Source organism: Anas platyrhynchos, chromosome 19 (genome assembly GCF_047663525.1).
Source record: "Anas platyrhynchos isolate ZD024472 breed Pekin duck chromosome 19, IASCAAS_PekinDuck_T2T, whole genome shotgun sequence".
NCBI lineage: Eukaryota > Metazoa > Chordata > Aves > Anseriformes > Anatidae > Anas > Anas platyrhynchos.
The window spans coordinates 1677873-1690006 of NC_092605.1; the positions used below are offsets into that span (position 1 = coordinate 1677873).

General features: G+C 54.1%; 1 long non-coding RNA gene across 1 annotated transcript in view; it reads left to right on the top strand.

The window, feature by feature from the left end:
- Positions 1-207: 207 nt before the first annotated feature.
- LOC119713132 (uncharacterized) overlaps positions 208-12134 on the top strand; it is a 126797-nt gene continuing 114870 nt past the window's right edge. Inside the window, exon 1 of the long non-coding RNA XR_005260065.2 lies at positions 208-448. This is a non-coding gene — a long non-coding RNA (uncharacterized lncRNA). The remainder of the gene's footprint in view (positions 449-12134) is intronic.

Genomic DNA, 12134 nt, shown 5'->3' on the forward strand with positions numbered 1-12134 from the left:
CGGCACGCGGGTTTGGAGGCTGTGCCCACGGGGTTTGGGCAGCCCCAGTGGCTGGGCTTTGCTGGAGATGCATTTTCCCTTCTATAACTATTTTTTTTGTGTTAAAGAGGGCACACATGTTACCTCTCTATGAGAAAATGAGACTTTAATGGCCAGATCTGATTTAATTTAATCTAAATCAAAGGGGAACTCAATCTGGGTTTCTCCTGTCTTTCCTCCCGTGTGTTATTTGGGACTTCTTCCTCTGGGCTCCTCCAGTCTCTCCCACACAGCCATTTGTCTCGTGAACAAGAGCAGACAATTTCAAATTTTAAAGGAACAAACCAAGTGAGCAAACCCAGCATTGCCCATACCTCACCTCCATGGAGGCACTGATGCTCTCCATCAGCCAGCACAGCTTTGAAGCTTGTTTTTGGAGAAGAAGCTGCTCTCTGGGCTCTTCTGGCTGGTGAGTTGGTTGAACTTGTTATTTTTTTTCTCTGAAAATCCTGGATTTTGCTGTTAGCTGCCCTGTAAGTGGAAGAGGGACGTGGTTAGCTTCAGCTCCTTGCTGCTGCTGGGAGAAAGGGCAGTGGGGAGCACACCACGGAGTACAAAGTTGGTTAAGCTTGGTCTGGAGCCATCCAAAAGGCGGGATTTGTGTGTAAATCTGGGGACCTTGGTCTTGCCATGCTGGATTTTTCCCTCCCATCCTCAGAGGGAAAGCTTTGTTGTAGCTGAGTCAGGACAGGGTCTCATGTCCCCTTGCCAACATTGTGCAACAGCTTAAAAAGTTGGGTTTAACTTCTAATTGCAGGCTTTTATTTAATAAAACAACCAAAATAAAAAGTTGCATGGTAATTTTCATTGCACATGAGAAGGGTGAAGAAGGCTTTTGAATTTTTTTTTTAAATTCTTGGGTCTTTGAAGGCCAGGTGGGAGAATTGTGGTGAGATGTAAAAGCTCCTTGAGGCAGGGGCTCTCAGCTGTGCACACCCAGCACCAGGTATGCTGGGTGCCTACAGAGCTCCCTGTGGCCATGCTGTGCAAATTATTGTGATTAACAAGAATATTTATTATTGCCAAGTAAATTTGAGCCAAGTTCTAGCTGCAAACGTTTCTGTGGAGCAGTGCCTTTGGTCCCTGCAAGGTGCCTTTTAGGGCTGGGTTGCAGAGAGTTTTTTCCCTTGTTTAATCCTTCCAGTAGCGAGGCACACCCTTGAGCAAGGCTCAGCACCTGGGGGGGGATTTTTGCCCTCCTGTCAACCCCCCCCCAGCTTTCTGAGCCTTTTTCAGAGCCTCCCTGCAGGTGCTCCTGATTTTGGCACCAATTACCTGCTCTGTGCTGGGGCTGTGCAACCACAACTTGGTGTGGGGACCCTGAGCTCCTTCTGCTGTGCTAGGAGGTGGTGTCGGGGTGGGAGGGTGAGGTTGAGCCTCTCGGGTTGTTGCGTGGTTTTCTGGGCTCCTGGACTTGCCTGAGGTCTGTGTAAGCTGCAGATAAGCAGGGCTGGGGTTGCATGCCTCAGCTATCGCCTCGGTGCGATGTTGCCAAGGGATTTAGCGAGCGAGGAGGGCTGAACCTGGGAACGAAATAGCTGGTTATTGTTTTTTTTTGCTCTTCAGACAACACAGCTGAGCAAATCCAAGCCTGCTGTCTGTTCATTAAGGGCCTAATCCTCTGTTTTCCCCTGGAAAAATCCTTTCCAGGACTCCCAAGATTCCCTAAGTGGGACCAAGCTCAGGAAATGGGGGCAGAGAGGTGTCCTTCCCGTTACATCGGGCATTTCTCAGCTGTTTCTTCAACTCTTCCCCTTCTCCCTTGTCCACCGAGGCTTCCTACATCTCTCCTACTTTCTGCATAGGAACCCATTAGGGGAGGTGCCTGGTCCCTTGAGAACAATGGTTTGCACTGGTGTCCTGCCAGGGACATGCTGGTGTTTCAGCTGTCCCTTGGGCACATCTCTCACCTCTGCCTTGCCCATGGCTTTCTTGAAACCTGTAATATATTTATCAAACTAGGAGGTGGTGTGGGCTGGAAATTGGGCTGCAAAAGGTCCCTGCCCTGGCTGAAAAGGGCTGAGCGGGGAAGGGGAAGGGTGCTCTGCTCCCTCTCACCTCCCAGCACAATTTGGTGGCACTTGCAGCATCCTCTCCCCCATCACCTCAGAAAATAATCAGTACGGGCAGGCTGCAGCATTGCTGTGGGGATGCCTCTCATTTATTTTAATTCTAATGTGCTTTTCTAGGGAGATGCTCCCTCGTGGTGTTTTTAATGTAATACCTACTGGGTTTTTGAGCCCGTGTGTGGGCTGTGGAGCTGGCCCCATGTGCTGAAGCAGAGGATCAGGGGGTGCAAACCGGGATAGGGCTGAGGATGTGATCCCCTCCAGGATGCTGCAGGGGACTGCAGCCCTGCTCTCCCCCTGAGGATGCAGCCTGGCTTTGGCTGTCCCCCTGGTTGGGATGGGGATGCTTTGGGAGCATCCTCTATAAAGTTCACGTGGGGACTCGGTGCACGCTGCCGTGCATCCCCCAAATCCCTTCTGCAGAGGCAGCAGCAGCGTCGGGGCGCCTCCAGCCCCAATCCCGCAGGAATGTCGATTAGCCCCAAAGCTGCTTGGTAGCAAATTCTCCAAGCTAAGCTCGTTTTTCCCCCCCTGCTCTAAGCCTTCGTTTTTCTGTTGCCTTGAAGGAGAGGAAATTCTCCTGCTGGAAATACCTCCCTCTGCTCGCTTCTGGCAACCAGAAGTCAAACTTTCCCATCAGGACAGGACAGAGCAGCCCTCAGGTCCCTGCTCCCCCCTGCTCACACTGCAGGTTGGTGCCTGTAATGGCAAAACCCTCCCGGAGCATGGTCTGATGTCCCCCCCCCCGTTTTTAAATTAACGTGCCAGCCGTGTCTCGCCCTAATTAAAACCAGCAAAGAGGGGGCTGGACTGGGACGTAGGTTTGGAGGCTGTAAAATTCTAGGACAGTTTTATGTAGAGCAATTAAAAGGGAGGTAAAAAAAAAATTGTTAAGAAATTAAACACTAATTACTTTTTTTTGCCAGCTGAACTGTTCTGGCAGTGGGGCTGGAAGTGGGATGCAGAGACCTGGGAAGGTCGGTTCTCTGCTGCCATAAATCAAATTGATCAAATGTTCCCCTGCCTTCTTGCAGTGTAACTCATCTGCTGTCAATTAGCCAAAATCACATTTTTTCAATTAAAGGGGCTTAGAGGCCTGATAGCGAGCTCGGGTGGGGAGGGGGGGGGAGGGAAAGGCAAAGCCTGGCTGCGGGCAGCGAGGTGGAAATATCTTTTTTAAAAGGTGTGATCCCATTTTAGTGCTTTCCATATAAAACGCGATATTATCGTCTGCGCTGGGGGGGAGAAGCAAGAGCTGGAAACCCAGCGAGGGGGGAGCGGTGTGGGCAGAGCCGTGGTGGCCCCAGGGACCAGGTGGGACAATCCTGGCAGGCAGAAAGGGGAGGGGGCGACTGCATGAAAACTTCAGGATGAATTTGGGATAGCCTCTTAAACCCCTCTCTTAATTCCCCGGGGGAGGGTGGAGGTGTGCGAGCTCGGTGCGGGGCGAAGAGGCTGCCCGTGGGGCTGTGGGGTGGCTCGGTTGTGCTGGAGGGAAGGTGGAATTACCCCATCGTCTGCCTGCACCCGGCGATGGGAATAGGTGGCTTGCGTAACGAGCGGCGTAATTTGTCTTGGATGCTGGGGTAAAAACCACCGTTTCCTCTCCCTGTGTCTGGTCTTGCTCCCTGCACGTTTTCGTTCCCGGTTGGAGAAGGAAAACAGGCTGGGAAGAATTTGGGAAGGCCACGAGGAAGGGCAGGACTTGGAGCAAGCAGCTCCTGTAGACCTGCATCCACCCTCGGCATTCAAAATCTCCTCCCAGGCTGGGAAGAAAGGAAGAAGCTGGAGTGGAAGCGGTGGTCCCATCCCACAGCCTCTCCCTGCACCAGGGCAGGATGCGTGCCGGGGTCCTCCTGGAGCCCCCCCCATGGCATCATCCCCTAAAATGCCAGCGCTCCACCACCCCCCGCTGCAAAAAGGGCCTCCCAGCGCTGCCAACAAGCCCCTGCAGGTTACCCTGTTGGGAAAACCAGACTCATTTATTAATATACATAACGTTAATTGCTGTAATTGGAAGGCTGGCTTCCCCCTCCTGGGGGTGTGGGTGTGTGCCGCGGTGTGGAAACGCGCGGAGGAATGCGAGGGGAGAGAATTGCTCCGGCGGTGGTGATGGTGACGACTGGTTTGTGTTGTGTTTGGGTGCGTGCGCCCAAAGAGCAAGGAGAAAACCAAACATCTCTCCCAGTCCCAGCCTCATTGCAGGCTAAAAATACAGCCAAATGGGTATTTAAATGCTAATGGCGTGGCTTCCAACCACCACCTCCGCAGGCAAACCTGGTGATTCAGAGTATGCAGCCTGGTGCCCAAAGGACTGGGGACAGCAGCCACCAAAGGAGGTGGAGGAGTTGGGTCCAAGGTGACCCTTGAGGCTCTGAGCATGGTTAGAGGGAAGGAAGAGACCAAGCGCTGAGTTTGCAGCAGAACTTGGGTTTTTTGGCCCCTCCAGGGGGTTATGGGATGGGGCAGGGCTGGTCTTGCTGCTCCTGCAATGCGCCGTCTCCATCCTGCAGGAGCTGTTGGCCTTATGGAGGTGCAACAAGTCCAGGGCTCTGCTGGAGAGAAGCTGGGCAGCAGGGTTGTGGCTCTTGGAGGTCCTGGGGGGGCTTTGTTTCAGCCCAGGAAAGAAAAAAAATAAAATATGGTCATATGGTAGTGCTGTCAGCCTGGTTTGGGGCTGCAAGGGGTTTGGGGCTGTGCCTGGGAGGTGTCCTCGCCAGGGTCTGCCCTTCCAGCTCTCCTGCCCTGTCCCCAGGTTTGCTTTGGAAAAGCGGTGCCGGTGGTTTCTGGAACGGGCTCCATCTAACCCGCCATCAGAAAACAACAAACCCCAACCCGTAATTGCCTTTGGTCTTGAGCAATTTGAGCTGGGTGTGAATTGGCTGCGTACGGCTTGAGAAGAGCTCCGGGCTGCGCGGCCTCGAGCTGTGCAGGGGTGGCACTGCTGCTCTCGGGGGGGGGAGAAATAAGAGAAATGAGAGGATGGGGAACTCAAACCAGGACCCCTGCTTTTGCTCTGCAGCTCCCCTTCACCAGCATGCGTTACCCTGTGTCCCAAAACAAGCTCAGGGCTCTGCAGGCACCAGACCTGGGGTGAATCCCTGCCTTGGCAATCGCTGCTGCTGCTGTGGGTGGACGGTGCCACGAGTCCCGGCCCCAGCTGGGTGTTTTTAGCGCCTGTGGAGGATTATAAGTGGAGAATTAAGCACTGCATTTCCTGATTTCTCTCCTGTCAGCAGTCCCGTGTGATGCTAGCGACCCTTCCCCCTGCCTTAGCTCTCCCCAGTCATTAAGAATTCCTTTTGGGAAAGGGGAGAAGGCGGCGAGGGGGAGCAAATCTGATTTAATTACCCTGACACAACCTGCATGGCCCCAGCGGCTTGGTGGGTTTAATCTGATTTGGAGCTGGGAGGCGGCGCAGCGGCTGCTGCTGGCACGAGCGCCGGCCGCACATGATGGGCTTAGGGCAGAGCCAGGCGCGGGCTGGCTCCTGGAGAGGGATGGGGACCTTGGTCTGTGGCTGCACCGAGCTGCTAGGCAGTGCTTTGCTCTCCCTACATCGCTGTTCCAGGGGTGGCAGGGTGCAGGCAAGGAGGTGGTTTGGCTGCAGGGGGTTTATCCGGTGTCCCAAGGAGGCAGGAGAGCTCGGTGCTGCTCAGGAGCAGCTGCGCAGCGTGGAGGTGATGAAATGTTACAAAGATCAAAGGAAAGATGCTTCCATCAAAATGATTATAATAGGGAAAAATGCTTGGGTTCAAGCATCCTAAAGGTGGGACATAAAGGGGTCCTGGCTCCCATAAAGAAAAGCCCCCTCCTCTGGGTGCTGATGCTCGCGGCTGTGTGAGCTGAGCAGGGTGCCCTTTGGTGTCCTTTGTCCTGAAGCTTAGCAGATTGCCTTGGGCTTTTCAGTGCAGTCCTCACCCAGCTTCCTCCTGCTCTGGTGTCCTCAAGCAGTGAGCAGGGTCACGGCTTTTGGGGAAAAACTGCCCCGGGCTCTGGCACCTGCTGGTGAGCGGGTACCTCCCAGGGATGCTGCGGTGCGGAGTGAACTAATCTGCAGGTCTCCTCTCCTTCTCCTGTGTGACTTCAGAAGTTTTTGGGTGGTTCAAGGCATGTCAGTGACAAAAGGGGGGAGGTTTTGGATCAAGTTCAAAGTGTAGGTAGCTGGGAAGAGGTGGTGAACACCCCCACGTGGCTGGGCTGGGGAGGGAGCAGTTTGCCTGGGGCGGTCTGTGGTGCTGTACGGGGGGAGTGGTCCCAGTTTTCCATGGTCCATAGGATGTTCTGGTCTGGTGGAGAGAATACAAGACCTCAGGGATGTGGTAATTAATTGCAACCTTTTTATCAACACCATATGATGTCCTGCTGGCTGATGAATTCCAGCCTTCACCTACCCAAATTCAAGGAGCACTGGAGCTTCCACTCCTGCCAGCGCACGAGGAGGTGCTTCTCGGTGGCACGGCATCCTTCAGGACACCAGGAGTTAACTCCTGGTCCTCTGTCCACGCTGCTCTGCCCCCGTATTCCCACACCTCCTCCCCTCGGAGCCTGGTGGGGCTGCGGGAGGCTGGGAGCAGCAGAACGGGGCGGAAATGTCACCTCCCACCCTGTCTGGGGCTTTGGCACGGCAGATGGGGAGGACGCACCCAGCCGGGGGCGGAGGAGAGGCCAAGGCCAGATTCTGCAAAGCAGGAGGCTGGCAAAGGAGCTTTTGGATGAGGGCAGGAGCGTGTGGGAGGGAAGCATAAATCCTGCTGAAGGATCTGGTGAAAGGTGATGGTTTGACAGCTCTGGAGCCCTGCACCCACTTGGCACATGGGGTGCTGGCAGGGGCAGTGCCTTCTTCTAGGGCTGGGGTTTGCTCTGGCACCAGGGTGTTCTGCTGCCCGTGCGTGCTGTGCTTGGGATCGCTCTGTGCTGGGTGTATTCCCCTCTCCGTGTGGCCACGTTTCTGTCCTGGAGAGTCTCAGTGCTTGTAATGGAGCAGTGTTCCTGGGCAAATTCTGCTCTGGGGATTTGGGGGCATTTCTTGCATAATTTGCCCAGCTCCTTTTGGTCCTTAACACTTATTTCCTCGAGACTAGAACAGCTCCTTTCCGGAGTGACTGGGAAAGAGAAGCAAGTTAGGTCTAGAGGGGGACAAAAATCCACCCCTCCTGCTGTTTAATTTCAGCTGTTGAGGAGGGAGAGCTGCCTGCTGTTACCCAAGAGTTTTGCACCTCCAGGGATGGCAAAATGACAGCAGCCACCCATCCGCGCAGGTCCTGCAGTGGCATTTGGAGAAACGCTGGGGTGAGGGTGGTGGGCAGCGCTGCCAGGCTAAATGATTTTGGGGAAGGAAAAGCAGAATATTGCTTTTTCTCATCTTTTTTAACTGGTTGAGCCACATCTTGATTGGAAAGCGCTGCGGTGGAGGAAGCACCACGACCCGAATCAGGACTGATGCCTCGAAGTGAGGCTTTGCCTTTCTGCTTCACTAAATGCTCACCGATGTCCTCCTGGGGTCACAGCCTTACCCGACACCTCCCCTTCATTGCCACGCTGTGGGAAATGCCCTCTGCTCCTTGTGGGGCTGTGGCTGCTGCAGGAGCATCCCTGGGAGCGGGTTGGGGCTGCTCGGTGCCTGGGGAGGGGGGGGGACTGATGTGGGACCTGACCCAGCTTCAAGCAGGGTGTTTCTGCTGACACAGTCACCAGCTGCTTTAATTGTGGGCTAGTCCGGGCTGCTTTAATTTTCAGAAGGTGGCCTCTCATTACAGGGTGAGTCCCCAAGCCCTTTTCCCCACAAAAGGCGTGCTGTGCCTCGTACCTTTCAGCAGCCTGCGCTTTAATTTCGCTTCGCAGCCCTCGCTCTGTGGTCCTGGGGTGGGGGGAGCTTTCAGAGGGCTCTCACTCAATAACTCAGCCCGGCCTACAACTAGCGAGGTATTTCACACTCTGCCAAGGCAGATAATTAATCATTGCTGAAGAATGAAGAAATGGTTCTGGACTTCCCCCTCTGCCCCCTTTTTAAAGGGAAGCGGGGTCCTTGCAAAGCCACCGCCCCTCTGATAGGGGTTTGGGGTGAGAGGTGCAAGGGCTGGCTGGCTTTTTGGGGAGGTGATAGCGGGACTGTGATGGGTTGGGGTGTGGGTTTTTATTGGTGTCCATCTGCCTTGTGGGGCCAGGATGCTGATACGGGATCCCTGGGCTGGGGACAAGTCCCCCATTGCTCCTGGCTGGTGGAGGAGCCCGGAGCTCTGCTCGGTTTCCTTCCTTGCTGTGTCCATGCTTGTGGTGGCTGAGTTTCTCTCTTTGACCTGCAGACTTCTTCCTTATAGCTGTGTGGCTGATCAATTTTTTTTTTGGCACTCATTAAGTGAGGGTGATTAAAAACAAAGACTGAAGAGAGCGTTAACTCTGGTGTGGGGCTCATCACTTTAATAGGAGCGATGCTTTGGGAGCAAACTATTCAGAGATCCATCACCGAGTCAAGATTTCTCCTGCAATTCCCTGCAGCCCTTATTTCTTTCCTGCTGATCTGACTTCAGAGGGAAGGAAGCTGTTGCATTTCCCCCTTCTGGGAGAGGCAGTTGGGTTTGTAGCTGGTCCTGCAGGCAGGGGAGTGTTGGGTCGGCACAGTGATGCTTGTTGAGGGTCTTGCTGTCCCTTGGCACCTCTTTCCATGGTGCACAGCGATGGGTGACCACCAGCTGCTGGTGGCAGGCCAAGCCCCATGGTGCTGGGCATTATTGTTGGTGTCAACACAGCTCTGACTTCACAGCAAGTCCTTTGGCTTCTTTGAGTGATGCTGAAGGTTACTTGTCTGAGCATTCACTTATACAAAGCACCATAAACTGCTAATCCAAGGCAATATAGGTACAGAAAAAATAGGCATAGTGGAGCTGTTTGTATAGCAAGAAGCTCTGGATGGAGGATTTTCTGCCCCGGTGGATCCCATGGGCTTTTTCTAATAGTACGTTAGCTCCCAGTAGGCTGAATCACTGATTTTTTAATTTTTTTTCCTCCTGGGGAAGGAGCGTGTTGTCCCATGTCTGGCAATGTCTTGGAGCTCACCTCGGTAACACAAGATGCTGAAAGTCCTTTTCAACTGGGTTGTGCTCAGCCCCCAGAGGCTGATTTGAGAGGAGTACGTGGGCAATGAGGAAAAGCCCCCTTGGAAAAATCACCTGCCACAGGTCGCCAGTGGTTTGTTTCGCCAGCATCACCACGCACCTGGGAGCTGGAAGCCACATCCCAGCTCTGCTGAGAGCCAGCCAGCCCTTTGTTCGGCTGTCTCCTTGAAATGATATTGTGGTTTCCTTAATTAAAAACACGGAACGTAATTATGGGAATGACAATGAATTAAAAAGATTAAATCTAGGGAAAAACCTATCTGGCCATCTAATCCAGCCCAGCTCCGCTGTTCTGAGGTCTCCTTCCGTAGAGTTTGAGGCGCCTCGGGTGCTGTTTGCTCCCCGTTCCACAGAGAGATCTTTCCGTGCCCTGTTAGAGCCTCCTGTAGGAAGGAGCAGGCTGTTTCCATCCACAACCTGCTGCTGAATTACCTCCAAGCTGTGTTTCCACCCAGCAGAGTTTACCAACAAGCCTGGCCTGCCCTGGCAGAGGGCTCAACTCCTCCTTGAGCAGACCTTGCTGCTGTGCCCAAGGATGATGCCCTTGGGCAGCCTGAAAATGTGATTATTTCCCTTTTCCTTCACAGCTGCTTGTTCCAAAGCTCCATAGGGGCAAATATTTAAGTTTAGGTGGAGAACAATTTGCATGGGAGCAAGGAGTAGATGCCACTGAGGGCAGAGCTGCCCGAGGGAGGTCCTGAGGTCAAGAGCTTGGGCGAGGAACCTGCTGATGGCTCCTCTGCCCCAGGCACCTCCTTGGCCTCCAGCAATTTGGGTTGTGTCTCTGGCCTCATCCTGGAAAGCTGTGTTGAGCTGAGCCCTGCCAGGGTGTGTGAGTGTGGGAAATGCACCTGCCCTCATGCTGCTGTCGTTGGTTAATGCCTCGTTAAATATGGGTAGGACGGGGCTGGGAGTCCCCCTGTCCTGTCCCTGCGGGCTGCCTGCTTTATCAGGTGCTTTTGGCAAAAAATGGGGATTTTTGACTACTGGAAGCTTTTTTCCCCTGCCTGCTCTCTTCAGAGGTTTGCCAAAATTGTGGGGGGAAAAAAGTGAAATGCCAAAATGCAAATTGTTGCTGTTATTAATGGAGGTTTGCAGTGGGCAGCCTGGCCGGGTGGATGGCACAGATCCTGCAGCAGGGTGTGTGTTAGCTCTGCCAGCAGGCAAACCCTCGTGAGCTCCCTGCTTAACGTGCACCCTTTGCAAACATCGTTGCTGCTTGTGTTCGTGTGCTTGCTCAGCTGCAGGAGCAGTTTTTACAGTACCCCAGCCCCATGTGCTTTAATATACACGCGATGGGCGCACGCAACCAGAGCGATTCCTTTTAGAGCAGGTCTGAGTCCTTGCTTAGCCCTTTGGGGTGTGTTCCAGCCACCCAGAAAAAAATCTTCCTGGCAGCCTGTTGCTGCAGAAATGTCACTTTTTAAAAAGCAAACTGTAAAGCTGAGGTTTTTTTTTTTTTTTCTTGCCACGACTCCAGGAGCCCAAGCTCTGAGAAGCGCTGCTGGTTCTCCACGGCCTCGCGTTAGTCACGGGAACTGAAATTAATATTTGCAGAACCCCCCCCTCCCGTGAGCACAGAGAAAGCTCTCACCTCCAGCCTCATTTCCCAGTACGTGATTGAGAACACGTGAATGAATCTGCGGGGACTGAACTGCCGCTGACCCCCGGGGAGCTGGGGGGGGGTTTGGTGAGCTGCGCTCTGCCCTGCGCTTCAGCCGCTAGAGCTCCTGCGGTTCCTCCCGACGGCTGATAAGGAGGGATCGAGTTTATGAAAGAGATGAAGATGTTTGGATAAGGTACAGCACCGAAGTGAGCCTGTCTGGCATGTCAGGGCCTGAAGGGAGCTGCTGGTGTTCTTCCCAGCTCCCTGTCCCTGGGTTGTTTTTGGGGGGGACCCAGCGATGTGGTGCAGGTGCAGTGCTGCTGCTGGGATCCCTGGGTAGCCCTGGCTGAGCTGATGTGCTGGTGGCACTGGTAATGTGCCCAAAATGCCTCCTAGCTCTTCCTCACCCCTGGCCAAGAGGCTTTGATGCTTGCTTGGTGCCGTCTGTTGGCTACGAGCAGCCTGCTGCTGGCAGCCCCCTGTGCCGAGGAGCACCCTGAGATGGGATTTTCTTTCCGTACCCTGCTCCTAACTCCAAAATATGAGCTCATGTCGTTGAGCACACTGCTTGGTTATTTCCCTGCTCTCCAGGCCCTGTTGTGCTGTGCCAGAAAAGCCGACACCTGTGCCTCAGATCGCTATCTCCGTGTATTTTTAGACGTGCCTTATCAATGCTGAAAGGAGGTGAATCACCTTTACTGAAGGGCGCTGCTGCTGCTCCAGATGTTTGGGGAAAAAAAGAGCTCCAGGGAGGGGGGGAAGGATGGCAGGGCATGGAGTGACAGCATGGGGGGTGAGGCATCCCTCCCAAAGCCCCCTGAGATGCTCACCGTGGGGGGAAATCTGACAGCCACTGAGCCTGGGGGGCGAGGAAACTGTGGGCTGCTCCCCACGAAGCTTTTGCTGTTCTCCCCCTGAGAGTGCTGCTGCAGCTGGAGGCTCTGCCCTTCCTTCCCAAAGCAAAAAGCTTCCCTGTGAGTGTCAGAGATAGCATCGGGGGGGCTAAACCTTGGGGATCTGGGCACGATTATTGCCTGCTCCTTTGGTACCCCCCCCAGCTCTGCAGGACAAAGGAACTCGGGTTGATGTCTCCATGAAAAGCTGCGGCGGTGGGAGGGGAATGCCCAGAGGTAATTTATCTTGACATTTATAGAAAGCACCCGGGTTTGCTCATTCATAAAACGGAGGGACGGGGTGTTTTCTGCATTGGCCGGGCTCTGGAGCCGCTCGAACGTTGTTGTAGCTGATCGTAATCGCTTCCGGACGTGCCCCGAGATGCCTACGGGGGGGAGGCCGCCTGGGAAC